The sequence below is a fragment of the Rhodnius prolixus genome, unplaced genomic scaffold, assembly GCF_049639745.1.
Source record: "Rhodnius prolixus isolate KJV_2025 unplaced genomic scaffold, Rpr scaffold_8, whole genome shotgun sequence".
Taxonomy (NCBI): Eukaryota; Metazoa; Arthropoda; class Insecta; order Hemiptera; family Reduviidae; genus Rhodnius; species Rhodnius prolixus.
This window is the reverse complement of record NW_027411593.1, coordinates 3,664,679-3,677,892: the sequence shown is the minus strand read 5'-3', so window position 1 is coordinate 3,677,892 and position 13,214 is coordinate 3,664,679. Positions and strand designations below refer to the sequence as shown.

The 13,214-nt window shown below is 36.5% G+C and overlaps 1 protein-coding gene across 3 annotated transcripts in view; it reads right to left on the bottom strand.

Moving 5' to 3' along the window:
* The window catches only part of LOC141450711 (zwei Ig domain protein zig-8-like), a 480,655-nt gene that overhangs the window by 145,128 nt on the left and 322,313 nt on the right, over window positions 1–13,214 (bottom strand). For all 3 annotated transcript variants that reach the window (XM_074121414.1, XM_074121413.1, XM_074121412.1), the window contains one exon: window positions 6,296–6,369. The gene's annotated coding sequence lies outside the window, so the exon portion shown is untranslated. The remainder of the gene's footprint in view (window positions 1–6,295; window positions 6,370–13,214) is intronic.

Genomic DNA, 13,214 nt, shown 5'->3' with positions numbered 1-13,214 from the left:
CCTGGAGCTAGGGTAGGATGGTGTTAGTTGCAGCTGGGAGTTCGGGAGTGCAATTAACTGTTCTGACGGCAGTGGCCGGGGAGTAGAGCATCCAGGTTCGAGACCAACTTCACTGGTGGCTTACCTAAGGTTTGCTCCTACAGACTCCTAAAACCTGACTAGAGCTCATAACTGGAGTCAACTTTTTTCTTTTCTTGCATCCACCATATCATCGGTCGAAATAATATGGAATACAATCAATGTGCTCTCTCACACCCATCGCCAGATAACCCCTAAATATCCTTTTTCCGCCTCCTGTAATGCTCTATAACCTTTTTTGCCTTTACATTGATAAATGATATACCTATATTTCATTCGCCACCCCCTCCGTTTACATTCATGGTTATATACATGTTCATCTTGTTATTATATATTACATAACCTACAAGTGTATATAATGATTTATCTCAACCAGACGACTGGGGGGGGGAAAACTCCATTTTCTTGGCTTCATGCCCAGTGGTGGGAAGGGGGGGGGAAAAAGATGGCGCATTTCTGTGAGAGAATCAGCCATATTTCAACCCCTATTGTCATTATTTTGGAAAAAAAAGTGAGATGGAGATAAAACAACTATGGGGTGATTAATTACAGGAAATGAAGGACGATATTAAAGCCATGCTTCAAAGCTTCTTTATACAGGAAACAAACTTTCATGTTCTTAAATAAAGAAATAATTCTATAATTACCATAAAACGGAAAATTGCTGAAAATTCTGCAATACGAAAGCTGGGAAAATGTCAGTTAATATCAGGAAGTGAAACTGCACTGAACGCATATTTCTAGATTTAGCTGCTACAATTTTCAGGGCAATCGTCTGAAGCTATTTATACTTGCTGACTCAATTTTTTTTGGCATTGGCTTTCGCCATACAGCCAGCACCGTCTAGGTGCTTATCACTAGAATATCACTCACTCTCCATTCTTACTTATAAATACATTCGCTTCACACATTCATCCTTCTACTATATACCGCTATTTACATAAACTACAGCTAATGGATGGGAAAGTCCATGAATAGATAAGACAGAAGACACACCAATCCTGTAATGTAAAAATATTACTTTGTAAACTAGCCCTGAAGATGACCTAGTCCTTAGGTCGAGAAAGCTCGGCAAAATAAATTTTACTCGACTGAAATGGATTTATTTTTTCATCCTATTTTATTGGAGTGTTACAGCTGGGTTTATTATCATTGTTGCTTATAACGCAATAAAATGCGTTGACTGTAACTGAATAAACAATTAAAAAAAAAAAGTTGAAGTTTTGAAACCAACAATTAGCTTTATGAACTTTTTATCTATTAAATATTAATAAGAATTTAATATTTAACCTTAATTTCCGTAATTTGAAGCTGACCGGAAGTAACAGTTAATTGAACAGAGCAGTATTTAGTGGGCAGTGGTTTCCCTTTTTATTCGCGAAAAATTTAAGCCCAATTGTATTGAAGGTAATTAGCCAGATATTTTTAATGGTAAAAACTGTAATTTTCAAGGAAATTTAGTAAAACGGAAACTGCGCTAAAGGAAAGTCATGTGACCACTTAAATCAGGAATTTGCTTTAATGGTTATGAGCAGGGTTAAAATTTGGAAAGAATTGAAGTAATGCTAGGTTGGAATATCCCAATTCTATTCACCTCTATTCGCAATTCTAACCTTGACAAATACGCGCACTTCATTCTCTAGCCGCCTCCAACTACCGCCTATCATAATTCTTTTTCCTCTTCCTTTCAAACGCAAGCCAGCAGCAACACGGTGGATGGAAAAATTTAAAAGTAAAATATAATCCGGGAGAAAAACTTCTTTTTTTTTTAATTTTTTATTTCTATATATATTTTTTTAAAGCTTTTCCAGCTTGGGGGCAGGGCCCCCCAACAGTCAGTGGGGAGGAGATTTCATGCTAGAATTTCAATAATATTCAAATTTTCCTAGAATTTTCCTCAGTAGTGGGATAATTTAAAATGTGTGTAGCATAGACTGTGTAGGGCGACCGCATGGTATAGGACACGAGGTTTCAAAGGGCTGTATGGTCCCTTTTTTTCCTCAATGCTGACTGCTAACAACCCTGGAATAGTAATGAACTCCCGCTGGAATAACAGCGTTCACACAAGGGAATAAAAGAGCGAAAGTGAGAGGGGGAGAGGAGAAAAAAAGCCGCTTTATTCTCGCTTTTCTATTCGCAAGTGTTCATTAATTGGCACTTCCTCCAACAAAGGAAGGGGGGGACAAAATATATAATGAATATTAATGCAAAGATACCATTTCCTGTTTACTTAAAATTACTCATTATGAAATTCGACTTTCACCGGATATTGACCCCCTTGATCTAGAATACATTTCTACTTCCTGCTACTCTCTTCGAGCTCAAGGTTTCTTTGTTTCCACGATTGTGTGGGTGTCACGAAAATATGAGGTGTGGCTATTAAACAACGAGACTGATGCTGCTACAGAAGAACCAGGGCATGCGCCAAATCCTAACGACCGACAGCTGTGCAGCGTAAGGCCTTCTCTTTCGATTGCAGAGTCTCACGTGTTTGTAGAGAAATCTGTCTGACCGGAACCGTAGTTTGTGTAAGAGGTGTTGTGTTTCGTTTTGCCGAAAACATGTTACTACACATGTAGTAGAAGCAACGAATTGTCGTGAAATTTCACATCAAAACTTGGTAATACCGCTACTGAAATTTATCTTTTATTAAAAGAAGTTCATGTGCGATGAATGTTGTATCACGTGCGCAAGTTTGTGAGTGGTTCAAGCGTTTCCAAGACGGCCAAGAAGACGTCCGGAGATGTTGATCGCCCGGACGCCCAAAACGGAAATGAAAATATCGATTATAATTAATCAACATTACTCCGTGAGGTGTTTGCTCAACTCTGGTGAAAGAGTAAGGAAAAAACGACCCGATTTGTGGAAGGACAAGTCATGGGTTCTCCATCAAGACAACGCGCCGGCTCACACTGCATTGTCTGTCAAGACGTTTCTAGCCAAGACCAACATCCCAGTTTTAGGTCAACCGCCTTATTCGCCTGACCTGGCCCCATGTGACTTTTATCTGTTCCCCAAAGTCCAAATCTGCATTAAAAGGAGCACGATTTCATGAAAGAAATGAAAGAAAAAGCGGCACGCTTCATGCAGGAGCTGACAGAAAAAGACTTCCAGCACTGTTTCCGAACAACGGTAAATTCGCATGGAGCCGTTGTAGGGATAGGGGAAGGGTGTATTTATTGAAGGTGATAATAACTAAATATGTATAAATTTAAAATAAGATGTTTTCTAGCAATAGTCTCGTTATTTAATAGCCACACCTCGTATAGTAATGGACGAAGAGGAACCCAGTCTGTAGGACAAAAAAACCCTTCAAAACATAACCCTAAAGGCCAAATCCCATTGAACAATAAAATTACCGAGTAACGCTTAACATGGGATCATCCCCGAATTAAGAATTACGAGCAAGTGCCTTGAGTTGTTCGGAACGATGAATTCTGAAAATATGGTTGAAGATTGAAGCTGTAGCCAGCAGAGAAGCGGAAAGCGGAAACGTACAGTGAGTATGGAATAAGCGAGACTTGCCGGACTTCCTGCAGCCTCAAAAAGGCTCTCCTGGTGACCCCAACCCTGATTGCCTCTTTGTTGAATAACCCATTCTAAATTTTGTATATTTTTTCTTTTACTAGCCTTCCTCCAGCTGGAGTATGCAGGTGTTTCTCTGCGTAGCTACCAAACCAATCAGGAAAATATCAACCCTTCAATTACTGTAAAATTACCGTGATTAACATGAAAGTGCCAGAATAAAGCACTTAGCCTTCCTTTGAATTTCCTTCCTTTTTTCTTTTGTAGTGTTAAGAACAACTTCATATAATTTATTCCCTTTTGTATCCTTATTTTTTCCTTTGTAAAAAAACAAGTTAAAAAGAAGAAAAGCGCTAGAAGTTTGGCTCCCTTCGGTGTCGTTATAGTTGTGCAGTTAGGAGCCGCTCAGAAGAAAAGAAAAGCCACAAACTGTCTTGCTTTCTTCTTCCACTTCTTTAACCTTCTTCAGCAAAACCAAAAAAAAAGAAGAAATCTGCAAGTATGGCGGAGGGGAGGCCAAGGCAAACTCTTCGTTTTAGTAATCACGGGGAGGTGCGCTGGATAATCTTCACGACTCTCCTCTCCTGCACCTTAAAAAAAAACGACCACCACCTCTATTATCCTCCAGTGGGAGACCAGCTTCCTCAACCCTTTCCTCCTTAGCACCCGCAACCAGCGACAAGTTATAGCCCTCCCTTCCCTCTTTTTAAAGCTTCAAATCCGGGATCTCTCCCCTTCACTCGGCGATAAAGATCTACTTATGGATTAATCTTACTCATTTGTATTCTACAACCCAAATATACATATACAATTTCATTTTCCCCCTCCAACATTCTGTCCTTTTTCCAAATTTTTTTTTGTTTTCCCAACTTTCACCAACTACGTCAGGTGTGTAGCGATCATACAAATTTTTCATTTACGATGTTTTCTCCCGGAAATAATCCGAAGGAAAAGCCGCTTTTATTTCCTTTATTTTTATGCCAATCATGGCCAATCCAATCGACAAAAACACTATTGTTCCCTTTTCTTTTTAATTACTATGGAGCTGAAAATTTAATATCACCATAAAATCAAAACGATTATTCATTCAGAATCCAATTATTTTTATTACAGGAATATTTTACGATTAAAACTTTGATTATTATCTTTGAAATGAAATAAATCTTTGTTATTGTTTTATGTATAAAAAAATAAAATACAAATACAAAAAATCGATAGATTGTGACGACAGCTGACGATTAAAACTTAAACGAACATCGTACCTTCTCCGAGTCAAAACTTATACTAATTGCAAATCTCGATGAACTCAAAATGGCGGCGCTTCCCCCTCCACCATGCGCTATGCGTCACAGTCTTCGCTTATCGTAATGAATTCTTTGATCCTTTAGCTAACCAGTGGTCTAATTTAATTTTGGATGTAGACGATAGATTCGAAACTAAAATGCCAAACTGTATCCCCCGATTTTGTTATCATTAGGTTTTTTTCTGGATTGTCTCCATATGATAGCAAATTTAAAGACGTATTCACGTCAAAATATTTGAAATAATACAATATTAAATTAATTTGGAAGATTAACCAGAGTATGATTAGATGGCAAATGATTCGTTCGAGCTACAATATCCGTTTTGTTATCGTAAGAACTTCCGCTATTATCTAAGGCAGGGGTCGCCAAACTTGTTTTAGATCATGGACCCCCAATATAATTTTTCGAAATCTCCATCAACCCCCCCCCCCCATAAAAGTAATTTTCAGTTAATTAAAAATAAAACTATCTATTAGGTACTGTGTTTGTACATTTATTTTATGATTTTTAACATTTATTAAAGTAATTTTACATTGTGTAACAAATAGTTTTATGAAAAATATCATGAATGTTGAAATTTAAATACCTTAATATTTATTAAATAATAAGTAAAGTAACTACAGTATTGCTTCTTAAATAATGAGATGGGTGTGTGCCTGGTGTTTCTTTGCAAGGTTTCGCTATATTGGGTTCGAAATTGTTTTTCCTTCGACCCACCTGGCTCAGATCGACCACTACTTTTGTTAAATAGACCCCTGTGGGTCTATATAGACCACTTTGGCGACCTCTGGTCTAAGGCTATTCATTTGACAAAATACCAATTTGAAACCCCTCCTTAACCAATGATTAATAAGCACTCAACTCCACAGACGTTTTCGACTATTGAAAAAGACTTATTTTCGACCATTATAGTCTTTATCGCTAAACGATAGACATAAGAAGTTTAAAAACTGTCTGGAAATATAGAATTATACTGTGGGGAGTTCAACTAAACGTGATCCAAACCAAATCTTCCGTACAATCGATTAAGTTTCCAATTTAACTGCTTGAAATTCCTTTAAACCAGCAGCCCTCTGATCCTGCCTGTAATCTCTGCATTTCCCAGACTCTAATACTTTTTTCTTTTTTTGGACACCTCTTATCCCGCAGGTGGTTGAATCGTCGCAGCCTCTCAATTTCCTTTCATAGAGCTATGACAGCAAATCTGGGATGACTTAGTCTCCTGGGTAAGTCTTCAAACACAGACCTGCTTAAGTGCACTAAGGGATATCTGTGTTACTTACTTATTATAGCATAACAAAATGTTTATGTAACAATTAAAAAAAAAAATATTGCTTATCAACTTCATCAATTCTAATTCTTCAATAATAATTATAGCAAAATCTTACCTTGAATCTTGAAATTAACCTTGATTTTTATGTGCCATCAATCAGTGGTTGTAGTTTGTCCATCATTACGTATCCTGTAACCAATAGAAATACACCTTAGAATTATACTACTCGTATCATTATCACGTAATACTACTCGTAAAAGCTGTAACTATTTTGTTCGAGTTTTTATAACAGTTTATCTTTCCTTAAACAATAATTGATAAAAAAAAAGAACCATTTGTATTGGTACAGATAATTACAAATAATTCACTTTAAACTAAGAACACGTTTTGGTAATTGGATAATTTTTAAGAAAGGAATTAATTACCAAGGATGCATTACGTATGGTGCAGAATTTACATAATACAGTGTTACATAATACACACCATATACGCCTCTTATGGAAGATAGTAACCAATTCCGCTTTAAAAAAAAAAAAAAAATGGAAAAATTGGAATTTTTTACTACAGAACAGACGGGGCAGGTATTGGTCTAGTGGTCAAGAGAATGGCTTTATGTGCGCGAGATCCCCAGATCGAATCCCGTGTATAACTACTTTTTTATTTGTTAGAAAAAATTGCTTATAGTAAAGTTTAAGCTACTGTGCCACCCCCTGTTACACCTAATTGGTAGTTAGAGTTTAAGCCCTGCCTAAAATAATAGTTGGAAGCAAACTAGTGCAAGTAATTTACCACAATTGTTTACTCTTTTTCCAACTTACAAAATATTTACTATAAATAAAATGCACGCTCAAAAACCAGCTAGACCAGTTCCCACTCCTTACAAGAGAGACCTAAACCTGGATACGTAATCTAGGAAAAGCTCAATTTCCTTGGCGAAAACTCAATTGGATAATTTTGGAAATAGCAAATACTAATCACTTTGAAATTTAACTCAGGTGGTTATTTAACTAATGAATATTGTATAACTATTTACAAAAATGGCTTACTTTATAAAACAAGTTGGCTAAAGTTTTCCATCAGGGTAAAGTGATAACTTCAACAGTTACAGGAAGAAGCGAGGAAAAGCGCCCCGGACTAACGCTAATGAAATCCATTCACTCGAGCACAGGGAATGATTACAGATTCTCTCTGACAAGTTGCCAGCTTTATCACAGACGCAGCGTTATTCGGTTTCACTATCCGACTTATCTAATCTAATCATCTTTAATTTAAATTCTTCCGCTTACATAAAATGGATGAATTAAATTAATTACGTTACAAAATTTCTAAATTATAATCATCATCCCTTTTAATGACGTAATGGTATTTTTTTTTTTTTACTTTTATCACAATAAATAATAACAGATCTTGTTGAGATTGCGTCACACTTTTGGCATTTAATTTACACGCAAAAAAAAAAAAAGAAGCGACACCATGAATTCAGAAGACAGAGATCACTTCAGCCAATTTACAAGGTTTCGGAAGCTGAGGCATATGAGACAGATGAAGAGGGCAGTCTTCTATAGTGTAGTACCAGAGAAGGATGCTCGATAAAACACCTAATAGTGAAACGTTGTGTTTGGTTCATTACCATTTTGTTTATCTTGGCCAAATTGAGGGTTATCTTGGCAAAATTGTAGATTACCTTGGCCAAATTGTAGGTTACCTTGTCGAAATTGTGGGCTATCTTGGCAAAATTGTAGGTTAAATTGGCCAAATTGAAAAGGCTATCTTGGCCAAATTGTGGGTTACCTTGGCCAAATTGTGGGCTATCTTGGCCAAATTGTGGGCTATCTTGGCCAAATTGTAGATTACTTATCCAAATTGTGGGCTATCTTGGCCAAATTGTGGGCTATCTTGGCAAAATTGTAGATTATCTTGGCCAAATTGTAGGTTACCTTGGCCAAACTGTGGGTTATCTTGGCCAATGATATAATAAAAAGGGCGAGAACAAGGTAGAAATCCTGTTTTTCAAAAATCCAAGGGCTCCACTGTGAATTTCTTTGCAACTAAGTGGTTATTCTGGTAACCTAGCGCACAGTAGATTGTTCGAACCAAAATAATAATAATAATAATAATAATAATAATAATAATAATAATAAGCGGTTAGCAGGGAAGGGATTAGCTATGAGGTTAGCATACTGGACTCCCACGCGGAGGTCCCGGGTTCGAATCCAGCAGCTGACCCTTAGATTTTCTCTTCCTAGGAGCTTCTTACAGCTCACTGTCCGGTGATGGACAGTGTTGTCTGTAACTAGAGAACACTGTCCGGAGGCCGGCATTGCACTGGAAAAAGCTCCGGGCGCTAATAGCTAAGCTGTCGATGCGCCAGAAAAAAAATAAATCGATTATTTCCGGTTATTATTATAGAGTACATTGGGTAATGCATGTATCGAATGTATCCTGGGAAATCCAATGAATACTAATCTAAACCTGATTTACTGATTTACCTTTAGGGAAATTATTTTTTCCCTTAGTCTACTTCCTGGAAAAACTGTTCTATTTCAGAAAGTTAAGGAAAAGTTATTTAATTGGGGTCAGCAGCGACCATGCAAGTCTATCCTACATCCTTTTCCTTCCTTCAAGAGGTATGCCTTGTACTAAGCTGAATATCAATGCAGACACAATTTCTGGCTTAGAAGGCTCAATTTCTATGACAAAACCTTTGTAAGGATCCAGTACTCTCAGATCTCTCATCAAGAACGGCTAAGCACGACTTGGATTATGCCCATTTGGGCCTGGAGAAATAATGGGAAAAAGGTGGCCCTATTCTTCAATCAGCGAGATAGGAACTCTTCTGGTCGAGAGTTCATCAAACGGAGATAAGGAACTACTAAGTGACGAATGTTGGGAGTAGCGGTTATGAAGCATGGGTTTGTAATTAGGAGGTACTCAGTTCGGATCTCGGTGTGTAAAGTATTTCTTACCCTTTCCGCCCACCTAATGTGGGGCGGCCGGAAGTTAATTCCTGCTTGACAAGTAGGCGCTTACCTACTTGCCTTAATGTACCACCTCAATCAGAATGTACGAATCAGTATTAGCCAATTTTTGTCGAGAATTATTATGATTTTGTTCTTTGCATTTTTGTTCTTTTGTTCTATAAAAAAAAAGGGGAGAAAGAACACAAACTTTATGTTTTGCACCATTTTATTTTGTTCTTCCTGTTTGTTTCTAGACAGAACAAGAAAGGCATAAAACAAACCCTCTATAAATCGTATAACCCCCAAAAAGAGAAAGGTGTATTATTTTTTCTTACATCCCATTCTTTGAGGTCCAGGGAATGTCCCAAGGGGTCATCCTTTACTTCCCACAGCGCTTTTGCTCCGGCTACAACACTTGATCCACCAATTTCCTGTTGAACGTACAATATGTCCTTATCTGTCCTCTAACTGGACACTGGGGGATATAAACATTGAAAAGACCTTACACATACACACTCATGGACTCACATAAATTGCTCCTACTCTTCCCTTTAAATCCCAGAATCCATTTCGAAAGTCGTATTTTGCAAAAAACTGTATTTTGTAGTTCTTGCCTGACTTAGGACTTAGAATCTAGATTTGAACTTATTGGTTTCGAATAAATTTAAAAGTATTGTATGTACAATAATTTTAAATTTTGCAGCTCTATTTGTCAGATTTGAAAATAAACATAATCTCTTAACAAATGACTGAATGGCTGTGACCATTCACACGACATCCGGTTGCTACAGGAAGTTAAATTCCAAAATATTTGAGCCATATTTAATTTTTACTTACTAGCTAGGGACAATATTGCGAACATGTCAACAAATCAATCAATGTTTTGTCAACAAATATCTGTTTTGGAGGAGTCCCTGAGTTCGAAAACGAGGATTTTACAAAAAAATATTGAGTAGGCAGTGTCTGAATCTCTCTCTCTCTCTTAGCGTGAGATTGTGTGTGCGCAAGCGCAGGAGTACGAAATAAGAATTGGTCTATAACTTCCTTTTTTTTTAAATACGTATTTCCAAAATAATGCAATTATTCTCTTTAAAGTGCCATTACCGTACATATAATAAACAACTTCGCATGTTTCTTATGATTATAAAAAGGTACTTAAATGAGTTTTGCAGGAAATTCCAAAACTATCGGAAGTACAAATTGTGGGTTATTTTGACCAAATTGTGGGTTCTCTTGACCAAATTGTGGGTTACCTTGGCCAAATTGTGAGTCATCTTAGCCAAATTGTGGGTTCTCTTGACCAAAGATACAATAAAAAAAGGCGAGAAGAAGGTAGAAATCCTGTTTTTCATATATCCAAGGGCTCCACTGTGAATTTCTTTGCAACTAAATCAACTAAAAATGAGATGATGTCCCCGTTTCTGAGATTTTGAGAAGAGGGGGAAATAAATGTCTTCAAAATTTTCTCTAAATTTCATATTTATATTAAAAGGTTGAATTTGAGTAATTTTTTTTTTTTATTTTTAAGAAATGTTCCTAAAAGTTAACTCGGATGTTTGTAGTAAAAAAAAAAAAAAAATAGTCACATGAGTTTGAATTAGAAAAACTACACGATTAAAATAATTACAAGGATTTGGCACGAAATAGAAACATTGAAAAATTAATGGTAAAACAAGGCGCCACGGTAGCCGAGCGGTTAAGAGACTAGACCCGCAATGCTAAGATGTATTGTTGGTTAGTAGGTTCGATTCCCAGTGTCTAGGCCTTGTATTTTATTTAATGGTTAATATGAGAAATTCACAATAAAGTATGTTTGCTGGTAGCCTCCTGATCCACGATACCTAATTTGGTAGTTGGACGTAAAGCCCGCCTGAAAAAATAGGCAAATACTTTACTTTACTTTTAATTGTAAAACAAGAATTTCCAAACAAATATTTCTATGGGGCAAAATGTTGCCTAATTCAATCAAATATCATCCATACTATTTAGTCTAGTCGAGTGGGGTTGCAGCATCTTAGGCCAGCGATTCCACTGGTCTGTAAATAATTCAACAAAGACCAACTTCAGCTCTGTTAAACTTTAATCAAAGATATCCTTGTGGATGGAACTGTTGCTACTGGAAGCCACAAGTCCCTGGCTAGGTATGCTTATTGTCTTAAAAGCCAATATTCCTTTACCATTCATACTAGATCTAGATTGGCTGGTTCTGGCTTACCAAAGATTTCCCTCAAAAGATTGGTTTCCCAAATTCTGGGAAAACTGAGATAAACTACAAACTATTCTAATGTATCAATTTTATCTTCGTTTACGACTGGGTTAATCTGGAAAAGCATTACGATCTAGTTAAGACTTCCGAAATAGAGCTTACACCGGAAAATACATTTTCTTAGGCCCCCTGAAAATAATAGTTATTTATTGTACAAGGGTGTGGAAAATTGAGATTTCCCTCCTCGAGACCAAGTTTTGCCCACCGAGGAAAATAAAAACTTATTATTTTTTTCCCCCCTGCAATTTTATCAATAATTTGTGAGACAAACTATTAAACTTAGACGAAAAGGCTATCCACTAAAAGTTAGCTAATTCATTTGAATTCAGTTTCATGCAACAATTGGCTCAGGAAGTTGCCGATATCAACCGTAACTTATCGATATTCTGACCCAGTAACAGATCGACAGTCCAACTCAGCGATAATTGTTCCTAAGAGAAAAATGTTAACAAAAAAATCCATTGAAAGCAAAAAAGTAAAGTAAAGAGTTGCCTATTTTTTCAGGCGGGCTTAACGTCCAACTACCAATTAGGTGTCGTGGACGGAGGCGACTAGCAAACATACTTAACTATTACTCATATTAATCATTAAATAAAATCCAAGGCCTAAGACCAGGAATCGAACCTACTAAACCAGCCATACATCGTAGCATTGCGGGTCTAGTCTCTTAACCGCTCAGCTACCGTGGCGCCTCATCCATTGAAAGCATATTAGCCAATAAAAGTTTTTTTCTTTTAAACTTTCACCTCACTAATCGCTTAACTAAATTTGTAGTACCGCAATACTGTAGCGATTCTGGTAGCACCTTGTGGTCGAACGAAGATCCTTGATGCTAACTCTTATAGGGGACTTTTGAGGCTCATTTTTCGAATATTAGGCTGCTTCATTTGAGACGTTTGTTGTATGTTAACTAATCTCCTTATCTTACTTGAATTCGCTATCAATTCTCTGTTATCTCTTTTTTTTTAAAGTTTTTAATAATTTTTATTGGCTAATAAGTTTACACTGCAGTTTTTTTTTTACCTTATTCTCATTGGAACAATTTTCACTCTGTTTGCCCAATCATAATGCGATATTCTGAGGATTGTAATGTTTAATCTAGATTTAGTAAGTAGAGTTTAATGAGGCAAGATTGGGCTATTTCTGTAACAGGAGGAATATTTTGATTGATCGGAAGGGTATTGTGCGATTGGAGGAACGTAGAAGGGGAGCATTAACTATTGTTCTTAGGATTTTATACTGTAGGGAATACGGTTGGTATTGGTTCGATGGTTTTTTAGTTCCGTTCCAATTATTATTTTTTTGTTCTGATCGCAGAACAAGAGAAAGAAAAAGTTAATTTGAAGATTAATGAGACGAAAAACAAAAGACTAATTTGTCAATTAAAAGTTAAGCCAAAATAGTAAAAAAGAAGTTCCATTCATAAATGCAGTTATTGTTAAAATATCAATGGAAATTAGGCTGCCCTAATTTGGAAGAGAGGTTTTGACCTATATCTAGTTATATTCATCTATAAACTATAAAGCAATTAACTCGGGTATTGTTGATGTTGCTGGAAACTTGATGAATCTCTTTGGATGCTGGTAACTTCCTTAGTACCCTTACCCAGCTAACGCAATCTATCAGTAGACTTCCTTCCAAACACACAAACTAACTAATTCAACATTCAACTTTAGACTTATCCTCGTTATGGATCTATTGTTACGTATTTACTATTGATCATGCGCCATCAAGATTATTATTGATATTAAAATTAATAATCTTAAACAAATTCTGATAATAATTATTAACTAACTAAGAACGAGTTA